This window comes from Crinia signifera, chromosome 2 (assembly GCF_055691185.1).
Source record: "Crinia signifera chromosome 2, ASM5569118v1, whole genome shotgun sequence".
Lineage (NCBI taxonomy): Eukaryota > Metazoa > Chordata > Amphibia > Anura > Myobatrachidae > Crinia > Crinia signifera.
In genome coordinates this window covers 302,787,299-302,801,454 of record NC_139218.1, presented here as the reverse complement: position 1 = coordinate 302,801,454, position 14,156 = coordinate 302,787,299, and the positions used below count along the sequence as shown (strand labels likewise).

The 14,156-nt window shown below is 44.3% G+C and overlaps 1 protein-coding gene across 1 annotated transcript in view; it reads left to right on the top strand.

Moving 5' to 3' along the window:
• TDRD3 (tudor domain containing 3) overlaps positions 1–14,156 on the top strand; it is a 240,430-nt gene that overhangs the window by 159,251 nt on the left and 67,023 nt on the right. The window lies entirely within an intron of this gene.

Below are 14,156 nucleotides of genomic sequence, written 5' to 3'. Positions count from 1 at the left end.
CTTTTATATTATTGCCAAATAATGTGCTGACCTTCAGCTTTGCTAGACTTGCTTAACTCCATGGTGATTATGTAATTTTAGGTTTTTCTGATTATATGCTTTGTGCTCATTTTCAGCAAACCATGCAGTGTATGGATGATCAGGTGGCAGAACCATTAATGTATTGTTCAGGCATACTGTATGTTAAAAAACCCTGAACCATTCATCCTGAAGGGGCAAATACCTTCATACTTGTTTCATTCATCACATATTTCATTTAGATTTTTATATTATGCTTTTCAATGCAGCTGTCATTTTCAATGGTAATGGTGTCCAGGGGCAAACGCAGGATTTTCGGAAGGGGGTTTCTAGAGGGGTGGAGCAAAGCACGGAGATGGACACTTAGGTGACCCAGTATATGCCGGGTCAGTTAAAGTATTATAGATAGACCAAATGTATATACATAATAATAATAAAATTAATATATATATATATATATATATATGTACATATACATACAGGGGTGTCAACAGTGGTGTAGACCCCTGGGCATAGCAATGTATTTGGGCCCCTACCGATCCTCCAGCGATAGGGGTGGGGGAAGCTTTGATGTCCCGCGGGTGGTAGGGGGTATTATATCAACCGCTCAGCATGTAGGCCTGGATCAGTAATTTCCACTAATTACCCCTTTACTGCACAGATGGTGGGAGATGGGGTGGGAGAAGGGGGCATTGGGCTGAATGAAGGGGCCCTGATACATAACTTCCAGGGTGGTAGAGGATGTTTAATATGCAGAGGAGGGGTGTATAGTGGAGTGGGCTTATTATTCATAATTTTCTGGTGGGAGGACAGCTTGCTTGACTGCAGATATCTCCAGTTCCTGGAAATAGATTTCTTAGGAATGGAATTAAAAACTAGAGAATCCCACCTACCAAATTATATTGGGGACTGGGGGATCAGAGTTCAGGAGGCAGAGCAATCTGCCAACGAGAATATAAAACTACATACCAGGTGTGTGGAGCTGGAGCAGTAACCAGCTGCTAGAAGACTGATATCTCTGGTTCTGGGAAAAGTAGAGACAAGCTTATAGTGTCCTTCAAAGGGGGAGAGTCCCAGCTTTTGGAATATACCCTCAGCAAAACTCTAAGTCAGACAGAACCTGAAATATCTGACTGGGAATAACAATTAACAGGCTTGGATGGGGACCACTGCTTTGAAGTCAGCTATATTCTTCTAAATTGGTTATTGTGCTTACAGCGATCCCTTTTAAGATTGCCCCCTACTAATATCTCTATCACTGTTAACAACACCATCATCTCCCCCGTACCCCAACTCCGCTGCCTGGATGTCACTCTCGACTCCTCCCTCTCCTTTGCACCCCGCATCCAAACTCTGGCCCATTCTTGCCGGTTCCAGTTACGCAACATTGCTTGCATCAGGCATTTTCTCTCACAGAGTGCAACTAAGCTTATCATCCACTCACTGGTCATCTCACGGCTCGACTACTGCAATGTTCTCCTCAACAGTCTCGCTCGATCCCAACTGGCTCGTCTCCAATCTGTCCTCAACTCTGGAGCCAGGCTTATCTTCCTCTCCTGCCGCTCTAATTCTGCCACTCCCCTTCGACAAAATCTGCACTGGCTCCCATTACCCTGCAGAATCCTCTTCAAACACCTCACACTCCCATACAGGGCCATCTCTAATTCCATTGCTCCATATATCTCTAACCTTATCTCCATTCATACACCCTCCCGCCCTCTACGGTCGGCCGATGACTGTCGTCTCTCCTCCACCCTGATCACTGCTTCCCATGCTAGACTCTCCCCGACCTTGCAAAGCTTCAAACGGGCACTGAAAACTCACCTATTCATCAAAGCGTACCCGACCCCTTGCCTGTTTACATCCTGCTATCTAGCCACCACCCACTTGCTTGCACCTCTTGTAATCTGTCTGTCTCCCCTTCCTACTAGATTGTAAGATCCTCCGAGCAGGGCCCTCTTCCCTCCTGTTGTCAAAGCTCTCTTCTCTTCACATTTCACTCACAGCTCTCCTATACTCAAACACTCAGTGACCATCTTCGTCCGCATACTCATCTCCATCATTGGCCTCAAGCCTCTTATAGTATGTTGATTGAGTCCTCACTACTTATATTTAAGCTGTAATGTGTATTGAACTGTGGCGCTCTTTTTTGTACTCTATTTTTGTTATTTATTCAATGTTATGCCAAGTTTTGTCTCCCTGTACTGTTCCTTTGTACGGCGCTGCGAAACACTTGTGGCGCCTTATAAATAAAATTATAATATTAAAAGATTGTTTGGAAATTTCCATCACTTCAAAAGACCATCAAACAGTGGTGTAATGCAGATTCTGATTTTATTATTCATTTAGGTACTTGTTTCCTAGCACGGCACCCATCGCATTGCATACCATAAGGCATACGAAGGTATGCGATGCGATGTTAGCCGATGGTATACAATTCTAAATTGTATACCATCGAATTGTATGCCATTGTATGGCATATACACTGGTATACGATTTTAAATTGTATAAGCACCCTAATGGGTGTTTTCAATGTTAAATTTGCCCCCTAGAAGATAAATAATTGTATAAGCACCATAATAGGTGCTTACAATGTTAAAAGCACCCCCACGCCACCCGTACTATCAATGCCAACCCGAAGCGCGGCGAGAGCTGCGAGCCCGCGATGGGCGGCGGTACGCGTCCTCCAAACTTTTCATACCCTCACTATCCGTGTCGGTGTGGGGTTGATTTTATATAGTGTTGCGAGCCCGAAGCGTGGCGAGCGGACGCAGAATACATGTGAAGTAGTGCGTGTCCCCTCGCGGGGCTCGCCAAGCTTCGGGCTCGGTGGCTCAACTCCACGCCGACGTGGATAGTGGGGGTATGAAAAGGTCGTAGGACGCGTACCGCAGGACCCTCGCGGGCTATCTGTGCTCGCCACGCTTCGGGTTGGCGTTGATAGTGGCGTGGGGGTGCATTTAACATTGTAAGCACCTATTAAGGTGCTTATACAATTAAAAATCGTATAGGGGGACCATTTAACATTGAAAAAAACCATTAGGGTGCTTATACAATTTAAAATCTCATCGTATGCCATTGTATGCCATATACAATGATAAACAATTTTAAATTGAATACAATGCCATATGACTGAATATCGTGGGCGCCGTGCTAGGAAACAAGTGCCTTCATTTATACCCCTTTCACACTGCACAAATATTCCGGGTCTGAAAACACCATAAGGAAAAACTCGGTTCCAGCAACCAAGCATTCCAACCTGTGTTAAAAGAAGGGTTTTACCCAGGTCTGACCTGGGTCACTGGGAAGTTTAAACGGGTAACCCGGGTCTCGCTTACACTATATGGGCACTATTTTACACTATTGTAACGTTGTGTGCTGAGCGATGTGCTAGGGCCAGTGTTGTGAGAATACTGGCATGCTGGATATTAATCACCGGGCGATAGCAACACGCGGAGCCACGCATTGCTATCGCTGTGGCCCCTACACATGGAGCGTTGTAGGGGCGTTTTCTAAGCGTTCTAACTAAAATGCCCTGAAATCGCCCCATGTGTAGGCCCCATAAAAAAAACACAATTAATGTTAACTGTACTCTTCCTTTTTTATTTGTTTATAAACATATGTTTTATTTGGATTGTGCATTGCTGAAAAATGTAAATTTGCAATGTGTTCCCAAACATCTGGTTCTAATAATCACATTGTGTCTGGTGAATTTGTTACGATTCTGTACAGTTTCATTCTGCTGAACTATTTTTACTTCACTGAGCAAAACCATTGCTTTTCCAATGGGTAATTTAATTTCTTAGAAACAGATTACTCTTATCTTTTTTTTTCTGTTCAGTGCTTTTACTTCAGTGTTTATTTTTATTATGTGTTCTGTGCAGTGATTATGGTGAGTACAGTAATTGCAATTCTTGGAACCCGTTGCTCAGGTTTACCTGCGTACATTTTCTTCTATCCATTCTACTATGTAAAAGTAATTTCAGCAACTTTATATAGTTCCATAGTTGTGTGGTTTTTTTTTTATTTTATTTTTTTACAATGTATAAAAAATAAGTAATTATTTTTATCTAATCGTGTATCTAGTGATCTTATGTATTCTGGTCTATAACACAAATGCCTCTGGAACCTGTAGATAGCTAAAATTCCTCCAGGTGTCTTTGAGTAAAGCTTTAAGACCTGTCAGGAGCCTTGGGGAAAGTGCGATTTAATTTATTTATCTGTGTGGAGATGTACAGGGGTCATCCCTCAATACATTTCAGATTGACACAGTGCTTTTACAGCTACAGCAATGCAGGCAACTTACAATAAAATGGTAAGACCATAAATACAGCATCAAAGTGCTAGATACACTCTCCTCTTTCCAGCTGAATAAAATTAGTTCTCTGACAAGTGTTCTGTGCTTCTCCCATGTTTTTATCTTTCAAAAAGGTTTGAGTGTGTGTGTGTGTGTATATACACACACACACTCACACACACACACACACACGCACACTGAAAAGATAAATTCGTCCAACATGGGTTTTTATTGGGTTCTTTTAGGGCAGGGATGTCCAAACTTTTTACAAAGAGGGCCAGAATTCTTTGAACCATTAATCACATCAGAATTGTCCCCCACTCTGCCCCTCCTTCACTGTATGTCCCCCAGCGTGCCCCTCCTTCACTGTATGTCCCCCAGCGTGCCCCTCCTTCACTGTATGTCCCCCAGCCTGCCCACCCTTCTCTGAATGTACCACATACTGCCTCTCTTCACTGTATATTCCCCTGCAGGAGACAGATGCTTGGGCTCCCGCCGCCGCCCTTCTCCGCTCCGCATATCACGGGAGCAAGCTTCCCCTTTGCTGCTCCCCCCTCCCCGCACACTACTGTCACTGTGATCGCGGTGGAGGGTGATATATAATTGCAGCAGCAGGAGTTGGACACATACTCATCTGAAAGACGCCAAACATCTCACAGTGGCAGCCGGCAGCCCCTCACCAATGCAGACAGCAAACCAGCAAGGTAAAGGCGCACATTAGCCGGGGTCCCACCTCTAGAGTCCTGTGCTTGCGTTCTACGTCAGGCTCCAGCCGCCCTCTTCTGGCTGGAGGCTGCGGGCCGCTTGAAGTGACATCACGGGCCGCAATTGGCCCCCGGGCTGGACTTTGGACATGCCTGTTTTAGGGTAACACGCATTTACTATTAACATGTGTTTAAGTATTTAACATCACTTCCTGGTAACAGATTTCAGTTGCGCACCAAAGGGTGGCTCTCTAGAACTTTTCTACTTTTTCCTGGAAAGGTCCTCCAACCAGTTGTAGAATGACATCTATGTCCCATTTTCACCTTTCACTACCTCCCTGGCTACTTTCATCTTGTCAAGAGAGGCTGCGCAGAAGAAGTGAGCTTCCAAGTGCGGTCATTCTCCCGTTTGTCAACAGTGAGAAGGTTACAACCACCATTCTTTGCAGCTTGCTTCATTCATGTGAAGCAGAGCTCTATACCTTCAGAATTTACATAACCAAATCCCTGTTGCTCCAGTCCACCACTGATGGAGGACACTGGTCCTGATTCAGAGGTCAATGCAGTAGTGATGTGGCACGCATATATCTGAGTTGCATTGTGTATACATCAGGATTGTCACCACTCAGAGATGCAGTACATATTGCGATGGTTTGCAGAATTCAGTAGGTGTGTCTGGCAGGTAATGCAGCACGTCGCTGGAAGTTGCTGCATCCGAGGTCATTTCAGTCTTTAATGGCCCCCATCCACTAGTCAAATTTCGGTACTTGTTTAGTTTCACCGCGGCAGCATGGCCGCGCGCTACTTCCGGGTCGGCGTCCCCTGGCGCTCGCTACACTTTCTAAAATAAACTTCATGCCAACGTGGATAGTTCATACCCCCACTATCCACATTGGCATGAAGTTAATTTTAGATAGTGTGGCGAGCGTAGTGAGCCACCGTGGCCGAAGCGTGGGCGAGCGCAGCAAGCCCCGCAAGGGGACACAGACCCGGAAGTAGCGCGCGGCCATGCTGCCGCCATGAAACCATTTTTTTGAATGATGATTCGTATTCTGTTAAAGGCATATGCATTCGTATTCATAAATATGAATGTGCCATTAATACGAATACGAATGGACATATTTTTGGCATCATAAATCATAAATGACAAAAATACGAATACGGCTAAAATAATCGTATTTATGAATATGATTATTTGAGCATTATTTGGCTTAGTAAATTCCCCCAAAATGTTTACAACTGGTGCTTGTATTCATGAGGAATCCATGTAATAAGTTTGTTGTTATTCTATACTCTGTGATAAAAATTATACATTTATTAACGTAATTTTAACGATCAAACAGGATTCAAAATTACTTTTTTTCAAAGCATAAATGAAACTGCTGTATGTCATGTAATATTTTCAAGCATCCTTAACCTATACAATGGGGTTTATTTTACAAAGATGGGAGTGCTATTTATCTTGGGCTGTTGTTATGGGCAACCAAACAGATTCTGTTTCATCTTCTAGAAGGTGCTAAATAAATAAGTAGTAGATTCTCATTGGTTGCCCATCTTATAAATTTCCACCAATGCCGTCAACAATTTCCCCTGAAATCCCACTAAAATAATATAGGGCCTAATTCTTAACTGATCGATGATGTGCCGACAGCAGTCAGATACCCACTGCCCAGACAGAATGAACCCCTGCCCTATGCAAGCCTGCAAATGGCTTACAAATGGATCACTGATCTTCAAATGGATATTCAACTCACTCACCATCAAATGATTTTCCCAGTGTGCGTAACTCTGACCCTTCCGCAACTCTGCGACAGAGACCGGCTGATTGAGGGCGGAGCAGATGTCACACACCCTCTCGGAAACCGCCGGGACACGCCTGAGGTTTTTCTGACACTCCCAGAAAATGTCTGGTTACCACCCCAAACGAGGGAGTGCGAAAAAAAATAATCACTAATTTTTATTGTTTGGCCTTGCGTGCTATGATATATATGCATGCGCAGTTGTTAGATAATCGTTCGGCTTCAGAATTTGCACAACAACTATAAGGTCTAAATAAACCCTAGAGTGCATACACACTGTGCAATCTTACAAATAACCAATGATATGTCTTCAGTGGCCACATCCAGAAGTAAGGTGTCATTGATGATATCTTCAGATTGAGCTGCATGTATGGACGGCAGAGGATGTTGTTGCCAACCCACAGGAGTACATACAAAGTGCATACAAACTATATGATGTGAATGATTTATCACCACATAGCCATACATTGTCAATATACTGCATTTTTTATACATTAATTGCAAGCAGTAGATGTTAATGGAATTGGTTATTATGTCATAAAAGCAAAAATTTAGAAATATCCTTAATTTTAATCCAGTATCATGGTCCACCAATACAAAGTTTTTCATTTCATTATAAACCATATGTTGGCCATACAATGGGATGATAGTTTAGTGCAGGGGTCCTCAAACTAGTTTGCTCTGGGACCCCATCAGACAATAAAAATGATTACAGGACCCCAGCAAGTAACTGCAGAAGGTCATCACATCACCTCACGTATAGTCCGCAGGCAGCACATACATGTCAGCATTGAACAATGATGTGAGGTGTCTGAAGTAACAGACAACTCAATAGATTTTTCAGACTCCTGGAATCACTGACTGAGATTAGAAAAGTCATCAGCCTGATGGTCAGCAACATGGAGTCGTGACCCCAGGCTGAGAAGGTCGGGACCCACAGTTCTGGTTTAGTGTGTAGGATAAATCAATAAATGTATACTTGCTCCCAAAAGCTCAAAATAAATCTGCAAACAGTTGAACCGTACAGTATGTTATAGTACACACCATTGTGTAAGCTCTGTATTTAGGCTGAATTTATTGGTACATTGGTCGGAAAGAAGTCTTATCCGGGTGCTAGTGGACAATTATTACAACTATTTGTATTCTCACCATCAGAACAATGTGTGGCTATTAAATGATTAATATATGTAAATTTATCACATTGAACCATTACATAGACATTGCAGCATACCCATAGTGGTAAATTGGGTGCGTGTAAACTTTATTCATTACACATTGCATGTTAAGATTGCGGATTCCAGCGTACACAGCCTAGTGCAAAGTAGCTTTAACATGATGCATGTACCCGTACGTACATACATACATACATACATACATATAGCAATACTGTAAAATGGACACATCTGGATCTCTCATTTCATACTGACTAACTAAAGCCCCGTACACAAGGGGCAGGTTGAGTCCCATACTGGTGAGGTGCTTAAGCACAGATTGCTCAGCACACATCACTGCACAGGTGCGATGCACCAGCAGTGTGTGCTAAGTGATCAGTGTTTTACCTATGCTTCTAGGCAAAACTCTGCTATCTAGCAGTATAGACCGTGCATGTAAGGTCTATCTGTGTGGGCAGTGGCGACATGCAGGACAAGTGCATTGCCATCTCTATAGGGTGTACACACGGAGCGATCCGTGCTTAATTTCTAAGCTATCTAGAAATAGGGCTTCAATCGTCCCATGTGTACGCCCCTTGACACTGATCCAGGTCATATTGTACTACAGTCTTATTTGTTTTGCTAAAAGTGGGATAGTAAACATTCTTTTTTTTTTTCTTAGTAAATTTGAGATTCCCGCCCACATATAAAATTATGTACTTAACTGGCTAACCAATTACTGCAACTATAAAAGGATTGTGGTTTCATATTTCCTTGTAGGATTTAATTGTGTGCCTTTAATCCCTAAATTGTCTTTCATTTACAAACTGGTAATTGCTATGTTCATTGCTTTAGGTAGACCATTTAATTTGCAGAGCGAGGAACTTGTGAAGAGTGTGGCCAATTCATATCAACATCTAAAGTCACGCAAGTGATTTTTACTTTCTGATTACAGTAATTGTGACATTCTGAAGCTGTCACGCTGCTGTCTTTGCCTCAAATAATGATGTGTTAAGACCAGTTACCGGCCTTTTAAAACATATTTAGTAGCTAATGATATGTTTTAAATCTTGAAAATTGTTTTTTTTTTTCTTTCTTTCTGTAACCTATTAATGTTTTTCTGTACTAGTAAAATGCACAATTGGCAGTGACGTACTGTCTATTTGTAAAAATTAGAAATTAGGAGAGTTACATTTGTATTATCCAGCGGATCAGCACTGGAAAGGATGACTCACAAATTGCTTTCATTTATAAACTAGCTGTTATGCCAAGTTTCGCCCTAGGTGGATAGGAGGGGAAGTCACACCAACACCACCCTCACTGGCATATACAAACCCTAGGAGGGTCCCGTCCTCAAGATACCTTATTGAACTATAAAAATGTTCTGAAATACGTAATAATGTTTTATCCAAAATGCATTTTGGTTAAAGGATACTGAACCTGTATTATAAAAAAAAAGTGCCTAGTCACTGACTCAAAATATAATAAATTATAATAAAAAAATTAAAGTCCAGGTGCTAGAGTTCATTTTTCATTTTTTTGTTAGTCAAGGTACATGCAATGAACCAGTGCGTTTGTACAGTGAATCCACGTGATTCTTATTCAAGCTGAACGATATAGATGCTGATGCAGCGTGTGTTAAACTACTCAAGGTGTGTGTGTATTTTATAGCGTGACCTCCACACCCACGAGCAATTTATCGCTCTTAGAAAATGATCTATGTTGTTATGAAAAAGTTCGGTACTTGTGTAGTTTCACGGCGCCACCGCGCGCACAGTGAAACTTTGAAACTTGGCAGTCTGCCAGACTCTGTGTTTACTGTGCGCGTGCCGCTCTAGCTGTTCGCAGCGCGTGGCTGCTTTCCTTATGTAAGCTACGTTATCAGCATAGCGCTGGGCAGCAGCAGTGCACCCAGCGCTGACAGGTCACTGTGGTACTTGTAGTTCCACAGTGAAATAGGCAGTCCTGCGCACCGCTGACAACCCGGCAATTTAGACTGCTCCGGCAATTTAGAAGTCTAGATTTAGACGTCTAAATCCAGACTCCCTGCAGTCCTGCGCACCGATGACAACCCGGCAATTTAGACTCCTCCGGCAATTTAGAAGTCTAGATTTAGACGTCTAAATCCAGACTCCCTGCAAACCGGGGGGCATCTAAATTTAGACGGTAAAGCCTCTAAATTTAGTAGGGTCTAGGGGTACACTATTAAACCTGTTCACAATGACACTAGTCGACATAACAGCTGTCGACCTTGTTAATTCCACTATCCATGCCAACCCGAAGCGTGGCGAGCGCAGCGGTACGCGTCCTACGACCTTTTCATACCCCCACTATCCACGTCAGTGTGGAGTTGATTTTATAAAGTGCAGCGAGCCACTGAGCCCGAAGCGTGGCGAGGGGACGCGGATACCTGTGAAGCCCGCGAGGGGATGCGGCTACCTGTGAAGCCCGCGAGGTATCACAGGTATCCGCGTCCCCTCGCGGGCTTCACAGGTATCCGCGTCCCCTCGCTGCACTCACCACGCTTCGGGCTCGGTGGCTCGCCACACTTTGTAAAATCAACTCCACGCCGACGTGGATAGTGGGGGTATGAAAAGGTCGTAGGACGCGTACCGCCGCCGCTCGCCACACTTCGGGTTGGCGTGGATAGTGGAATTAACAAGGTCGACAGCTGATACGTCGACTAGTGTCATTGTGAACAGGTTTAATAGTGTACCCCTAGACCCTACTACATTTAGAGGCTTTACCGTCTAAATTTAGATGCCCCCATCTTAGCGGTTTGCAGGGAGTCTGGATTTAGACGTCTAAATCTAGACTTCTAAATTGCCGGGTTGTCAGCGGTGCGCAGGACTGCAGGGAGTCTGGATTTAGACGTCTAAATCTAGACTTCTAAATTGCCGGAGGAGTCTAAATTGCCGGGTTGTCAGCGGTGCGCAGGACTGCCTATTTCACTGTGGAACTACAAGTACCACAGTGACCTGTCAGCGCTGGGTGCACTGCTGCCCAGCGCTATGCTGATAACGTAGCTTACATAAGGAAAGTAGCCACGCGCTGCGCTGAGAACAGCTAGAGCGGCACGCGCACATTAAACACAGAGTCTGGCAGACTGCCAAGTTTCAAAGTTTCACTGTGCGCGCGGTGGCGCCGTGAAACTACACAAGTACCAAAAGTTCTGTAATACATGATGTTGGGTGAAAGAGAATACGAGGAAAAATTGTCCTTTTTATGTTTATCGTTGGTGAAGACTGATGTCAGGTCCTGTAAGTGAGGCATGGATGGCTCTTTTGTGTAAATGGGATAAACATTTGTGGAGTGATACAGCTGTAGCTCTGTGATGGGGTTTTGATGACTGGTGGAAATATTTCAGGTGTGCGTTGGGAATCAAATGCACGGTCATGTGATTTAGTGTGTCCAATCATATAAGGGGGGTTTCTGTTGTTATAACACACCATCATATATACCCCCTGGCCACGGTTGCCAGATCATCCCTTGTCCCTTGATAGTTGCCAACCATCGAATGATTTTTCGCTCGTTCGCAGATAAGTCAGTCTGATTTGACTTTTTTTTATCTGGGCCGGATATGTCCGAAAAGGGAGTGGGCGCTGACGTCCTGTGACTTTGGCATCTCGCCTCGTGCAGGGTGCACCCACTGTTTTTGTGCTCGGCCCGCTGTGTGTGAACGCATCGGTGAGTGTGATAGTTGCCGAAGTAGTTTGCACATTGGGCCTACGCCTGCGGATTTTCAGAGATACGCATGTGCAGTGCCACACCATCGGACCCCGGGCCAAATTCATAAAGGTACTTTTACTTTTATTTGACTCTATAGCTAAGTTGAAGAATGTTTCTCTTAGAATGTACAGCCTGCAATGACCAATACATTTTCTTTGAAATAATCAGTTACTGAGAAAAAAAATATTTATGGACAATCCCAAATATACTCACTTTAGTCTAGCAGCATGTGGTGCCTATTTGGCATGTTATGTTGGTGGGGGGCACTATATACTAGTGTTCTTTCTAGGAATTGTGGCGGGTAGGGTGCTGCGGCACAGGGGCAGCGTAAGTGTGGAATGGGTCCACCGACGTCACTATTGTGGGCGGTCCTGGGCTGCCACTGTCACAAAAGGAATGGTCCCAGGCCACCAACGTCACAGAAGGTGCTTGCCCGGGCTGCCACCGGCACCAAAGGGGCCCCTCTGAAGTCTCTGCACTGCCGGGGAAACGCCAGGCATCGCCATTTATGGCGGCGGTCGGCTTCCCAGTGCACATCGGCGGGGTCGGAGGCAGGCTCTTTTAGCGGGGCACTGCTAGAGGGCCAGGGGGCTTTTTGCCCTTTATAAATTGGGCAGGGCGCAGCGCCCCGCTAAAATAGCCTAGCAGGAACACCACTAGTATACTATCAGATGTAAGATTTTATCATCTATATTGCTGCATGGCCTCCGTTACAGATGTACTGTGGATATTTAATTCCTTTTCTAGCAACAATGTTATTTTAGATTTGCTTTTCTAAAGAGACATTGGGAGACCTTGCTCAGATTTGCTTTTTATCTTGACGCCCAGTAAAGTGCTTAGCAACTGGACAGACAGGCTTTGTGCTCTGAATTGTCCTTGGAAAGTGAAAGATTCTTATTGGTTGCTTGTATCTAATAGTGAATCTTTCATAAACACAAAGAAACTATAGTGTAACCGGTATAAAGGTATCAAACCATACTTCATGTATTACCCTTGTGTTTTGTCGCGGTCTTGCTTTCTCTTCTGCTGATCACTGTGCTTTTTGCCTCTGATTGCTGCTCGTAATTGATGTTGTAACAATGCAGCAGACTGCATGCAGAGACAGACTGTGATGCTTTTCATAAAGACATGTTTATTATTTGCTTCTGATCATTTCCTAAAAGCAGTTATTTAAACCAGTTGCCCAAACTCTGCCGTTTCAGTCCAGGTTTTATGGTTGTCCATGCTGGAGCACAGGTGACTTAATTGTTACTACCGTCAATTGGATTTAACCATCTGGAATCAAACTTGGATATCCTTTAAACCTGGACTGTAATGGTGGCATAAAGGGACACTGATTAAAAAAAAAAAAAACCTTTTGAAGTGACATTGTCACCTTTTGGAAATGAGTTACTAACATCCCTTTATTCTGTGCTGGTGCCGCAGAGTCTGTTACATGCAGCCATTTGTCTTTCATCTGTCTCACAACCCTGGCTCAGTACTGTTAATATGTCTGGAGGGCAGAAGTGTGAGCAGTAGGACCAATCATAAGCCTTCATTTGCACACAGTTTTGCAGTAATAAAGGTAATCATTTCTCAGGCTTTGAAATTATTTGACAAAAATATAAGCCCCAAAAAATATATTAATGTAATTTGTGATTACAACTTTTTGCCTTATTCTATACATTTCCACACCACAATTTATTTTATAGTTAAGCACACTGTACTGGTGTACAGTCCGACGTGTGAGTGCCTCTTAAAGCCAATGACAATAAGGGCCTTATTTTGATGGCCTCGCTCCCCGCACGTTCGCATGGGGGAGTGTTGGTTTCCTTCTGCACATGTGCATACGCTGGGTGCAAGCGGGCATGGCAAACTGCTAGTTCACCATCCTGTTCGCACCTAGCAGTGCGGGTGGGGGGGGGGCAGGGGGTATGAGGCGGCGGCGATGGGTATTCCCATTAAAACGCTGGGCATTCCCATGGAGATAAGGCAGTGACAAGGGTGCCATGAGCAGGCAGCTGACGTCACCGGATGGCAGCTGCCCGCCCTGTTCCCGTACAGGGAGCACGCAAAGACACCAGGGAGTCTTAGTTTTGCGTGCACCTTTCAAATCATTCGATGGTCGGCAACCATGAAATGATTTGGCTCCTGCACTCAAGGCTACAAATGGATGTTTATGCAAAACATCCATTCGCAGCTGTGCGAGGGAATTCGCCAAGCTAGGGGAAGGGGTGGGCAGCTGTGTAAGTGGCGGGCAGCATTTTATCCAGATGCAACGCTGCAAATTTCGCAGCATTGTGTGAAGTACAAGCAGAGATGGGCAGGGATTCTGCTCCCCGCTGCCGAGAGACGGGGAAGCTCGTGCATTCCTGTCAGATGGAGCGCATCTTCGCCAGCTTTCGTCAGCGGAAGTGAATGTGGCGAGGGCTGGAGCTAAATGAGAGGAGCTCCATCTGTACTTATAATTTCACCTTTT